Raw genomic sequence first — 5,535 nt, forward strand, 5'->3', positions numbered from 1 at the left:
TCGGCTTCACCCGTCTGAGGTATAGATCCGGATAACCCGGTTGTAACAATCGCAGAGGTACTTCCTTTACACCCTAGCAGAACAATCGGGAACGTAGGGTATAAACTTGGAAAAATTAAATTCATGAGACTCGTCACCAAAGCGAATGCTGACAGTTTGTTTATGACAATCTATAGTAGCATTGACAGTATTCAAGAAAGGTCTACCAAAGATAATGGGACAAAAGTCATCTTGGGAACCAAGAACTAGAAAATCAGTAGGGTGTTTTATTTTCCCACACAAGACCTCAACATCTCTAACAATCCCAAGTGGTGTGATGGTGTCTCTATTAGCAAGTTTAATAGTGACATCTATGTCTTCTATTTCAGCGGGTGCTATATTATTCATGATTTCTTGGTATAAGGTAAAACAAATAGCTTTCACGCTTGCACCTAAATCACATAAACCATGATAATAATTATATCCTATTTTGACTGAGACAATAGGCATGCCAACAACATGTCTATATTTATCTTTTTCATCGGGTTTGGCAATTCTAGCAGCTTCATCACAGAAGTAAATAACATGCCCATCAATATTTTCTACCAGGAGATCCTTAACCATAGCAACACTAGGTTCTACTTTAATTTGTTCAGCGGGTTTAGGTGCTCTAATATTACTTTTGCGAACTACAGATGAAACCTTAGCATGTTTCTTTATCCTAACACAGAAAGGTGGTTTTTCAATATAAGCAGTAGGCACAACTGGATCAACATTGTAAATAATAGTTTCATCTTTAACTATGTCAGGTTCTTTAATTTGTTATTTAATAGGGGGTGATATTTAAACCACTTCTATTTAGGGAGGTCAAAATGAGTAGCAAATGATTCACAAAAGGAGGCTACTATCTCAGAGTCAAGTCCATATTTAGTGCTAAACTTATGAAAAGCATCAGTATTCATAAAAGATTTAACACAATCAAATTCAAGCTTAATACCTGTCTCTTTACCTTTGTTCGAGTTCCCAATCTTTAGAGTTGCATTTAATTGTTTCTAAAAGATCCCACCTGAATTCAATAGTCTTCTTCGTAAAAGAATGGGTACAAGAAGTATCGAGCATGGATTGATCATCACGAGAAAGCCGAGCATAAAAATTTTGAATAGTAATTCTCCTGAGAGCTCATGATTGGGGCATGAATATAACATTGACTTAAGCCTCCCCCAAGATAGAGCGATACTTTCTCCTTCATGAGGCCAAAAATTATATATATAATTTCAATCACAATGAACTAGATGCATAGGATAATTTTTTTGGTGAAATTCCAATTTCAAACGATTCTAGTTCCCAGAACCAATATCATCGCGTAGCCTATACCATGTCAATGCTTTTCCCTTCAAAGATAAAGGGAAGACCTTCTTATTATCTTTATCTCTGGATAAACCTGCAAGCTTAAATAATCCACAAATTTCATCCACATATATCAAGTGCATATCAGGATGTTCAGTTCCATCTCCTACATAAGGATTAGCTAGCAGTTGTTCTATCATAACCGAAGGAATTTCATAACCAATATTTTTAGTAGGTGTAGTAGGTCAAGGGGCAACTAATTGTGGTTCCCGTCGAGGTGAAGATACCCCGAACAAACCCCTCAAATGATTATTTTCCATAGTAACAAGTGACAATAAATTTCAGCACACTATATAAATTTTTCCTTACCAAGAGCGCTTCACTCCCTGGTAACGGCGCCAGAAAAGAGCCTTGATGACCCACAAGTATAGGGGATCAATATTTGTCATTTCAATAAGTAAGAGTGTCGAACACAATGAGGAGTAGAAGGAAATGACAAGTGGTTTTCAACAAGGTATTTTCTGAAAGCACTAAAATAGTCGGTAACACGTAGTTTGATAGCAAGATAATTTGTAATGGACAAGTAACGGTAACGGTAAATAAAGTGCAGAAAGGTAGCCCAATCCTTTTGTGGCAAAGGACGGTCCAAAATAGTATCTTATGATAAGCAAAGCGTTCTTGAGGGTACACGGGAATTTCACGATATCACTTTCATCACGTTGGCTTGATTCGTGTTCGCTACTTTGATAATTTGATATGTGGGTGGACCGGTGCTGAGGTGTTGTTCTTACTTCAACAAACCTACTACTTATGGTTAACCCCCTCACAAGCATCCACAACTACGAGAAAAGTATTAAGATAAAATCTAACCATATCATTAAACTTTTGGGTCCAAATCGTTCCCTTACGAAGTAGCGCATAAACTAGGGTTTAAGATTCTGACACTCTAGCAACCCATCATCTAATAACTACTCCACAATGCATTCCCTTAGGCCCGAATATGGTGAAGTGTCATGTAGTCGACGTTCACATGACACCACTAAGGGAATCACAACATACATATCATCAAAATATCGAACACATATCAAATTCACATGATTACTTGCAACATGACTTCTCCGTGACCTCAAGAACAAAAGTAACTACTCACAAATGATAATCATGCTCAAGATCAGAGGGGTATTAAATAGCATAATGGATCTGAACATATAACCTTCCACCAAATAAACCATATAGTAATCAACTACAAGATGTAATCAACACTACTAGTCACCCACAAAGTACCAATCTGAGGTTCCGATACAAAGATTGAACACAGGAGATGAACTAGGTTTGGGATAAGATGGTGTTGTTGAAGATGTCGATGGAGATGGCCCTCCCAATGATGGGAGAGTTGTTGTTGATGACGATAACTATGATTTCCCCCTCTGGGAGGGAAGTTCCCCTGGCTAAATCGCTCCGCCGGAGGGCAAAAGTGCTTCTGCCCAAGTTCCGCCTCGAGACGGCGGTGCTTCATCCCAAAAGTTCCCCTCTAATTTTTTTTCTAGGTCAAAATGACATTTATACCAGAAGATGGGCATCGGAGGTGTGACGAGGAGGGCACAACCCACCATAGTGCGCCTGGGGGCCTGGCGCACCCAGGTGGGTTGTGCCCACCTGGTGGTACTCCTCTAGTAGTTATTTGCTCCAGTATTTTTCATATATTGCAAAATAATTCTCCATAAATTTTCATCTCATTTGGAGATGTGCAAAATATGTAACTCTGACGTAGCTTTTTCAGGTCCATAATTCCAGCTGCCGGCACTCTTTGTGCAAACCTTGCATATTATGAGAGAAAAGGCATTAGAAATACTTCAAAAAGCATTATTATCATAGTTTTAAATAGCCGGCTATAACTCCGCTATAGCCTTTTCAACAGGGTGCCGCTAAATGGTCGCCTTCACAAATAGCCCGTTATAACTGATTTGGAGGCTCGCCACTATTTTCCATAGCCCGCTATTTAGAATATTGATTATTATGCATAAAAACATTATAAATAACAATAGGAAAACATGATGCGAGATGGATGTATCAGCCACGGGGAGCGCCATTGGAGCCACAGGGAGCGACATTAGAGCTGTTGGATATCCTCTTTGTATGTTTCATCAGGGGTGTGCTTGATTATTGTGTCATGGGGAAGTCTTCCTACAACACCTATGGTACAATATTGAAGTCTTCCTCAAGAGGACGAAGGATGGACGGTCAATCATCCACAGAGACAGGCCTAAAGTTGCAAGGACCTTCAACATAAATGAAGGCTCAGTATTCGCCTTCCGCTTCAGTAGTTTTTCAGATGAGATTCATCTGTCTATCTATCGCCTATGACGCTAATTTTCAAAGGTTATAGATGTTGCATGTGAAACTTGGTGCTAGTGCAGTTGTGTATTGGGATAGCTAGCTATATGCCTATATGGTGTAACTAAGTGTTGAAGCTATATGTACTCTAATGTATTACAATTATGAAATCATGTTTCTGTAATACGAAAATGAAATATATTGTGTGCTTAATATGAAATGTCAATCTTGATTAATAAATAAATTATTAATAATAGGCCAATTAGCATGCTTATTGGGTTTTTCTATTCCAAACGGTTATTGAGACAACACCGTGAGCGATGACTTCAGACAACCCACACAGTTTCTAGGAAGAAAACGTGTTGGATCAATGAACAACCACACACAACTTCCTCCGAAAAACTATTTGCGTTAGGCCACCTTGCGCAAACGTTTTCCACATAAAAAATGTGTGTGATGGACAGCCTATGCCATGCAGTTTCTTCTATGCACAGTGCGTAATGAATTCAATAACACAAATGATAAAATTGTTAATACTGTCTGCAATAGCAACGCTATCACAGATGATTTGATGGAGAAATTGTGTGTGATGTACGTGCGAATGGAAATGTTTGTCTAGGATTCATCGTGTGAGATGTACATAAGAACGAAAACGTACTTCTCGGATTGAATGTCTGAGATGTAAATTCGAACAAAAACGTATTCCTTGGATTGACTATGTGGAATGTACATACGAACGGAAACGTTTGTCTGGGACTGAGTGTGTGGGATGTACTTACAAACGAAAACGATTGGGCATGTATAATTGTATGTGATCGCTCGCCCGATCGCACATGAGCTCATTTTGCCCAGCGTGTGTGACCGGAGGGCCTATCCCCGACGGTATCTGGGTCGTGTGGGAAAGACCCTCCTATCACCCACACTCACAAGGCGACAGTTTAAAATGCCGAGCGGAAAGGGGTTAAAAAACGTTTGTATAGCAGCTCGTTGTACCAATGTTTGGAACACGAACTCCGAGTTAACCTTTACATAGGCCTTCTCAAAATCTAGTTTTAACACTACACCTTGTTGTTTCTTTACTTTTGCATCATACAATATCTCATGCAAAGGCATCACTCCATCCATAATATTTCTTCCTTTTATGAAAGCATTTTGGCTCCTGGATATCATTTTTTCCATGAAAGGTTTCAACCTTTCATCTAGAGCTTTTGGGAACATCTTGAAATAACACGCAGGAGACAGATTGATCTGGATTTTTGTATGGTATCTGCCTTAGCCCCCTTAGGTAACAATGCAATGATTCCAAAATTGATTCTAGACAATTCCAACCTTCCTTCACATAAGTCATGGAAGCACATCATGACATCATACTTGATAAAACTCCAGCAGACTTGATAGAATTCTATAGGAAATCCATCGCAAAATGCAGCTTTGTTTTCTTCATCCCATCAATCACCGCCTTGATCTCCTCTTCACAGAAAGGCCTACTGAGCCATTCATTGTCTTCCACAGATAACATTTCTCTTCTCTCTAACCAAACATCCCTTCTCGGCCTACAGTGGAATCCCACAACGGGGCCAAAGCTATAATAGCCAGTTGCATGATTTACTAAAGCAGGTGTCCCCTGTATCACAACTGATCATTTTTTTTGAGAGGATTTTTTTTGCTCCCATTAACAATCCTGTGAAGTAGGTAGTGTTGTTATCCCCTTTGAGTAGACAATTTTCACTAGATCTATTTTGTCAATATTCCTCCTCTTCTTCCAGCAATGTGTATATATTGAGTTTGCAAGAAACTCCTAGCCATTTGCTCTTTGGTTAAAAATTGCCATTCCTCTAGAACCTCCAAGCGTTCCAATTCTTCAATCCATTCAAC

This window comes from Triticum dicoccoides, chromosome 3B (assembly GCF_002162155.2).
Source record: "Triticum dicoccoides isolate Atlit2015 ecotype Zavitan chromosome 3B, WEW_v2.0, whole genome shotgun sequence".
NCBI lineage: Eukaryota > Viridiplantae > Streptophyta > Magnoliopsida > Poales > Poaceae > Triticum > Triticum dicoccoides.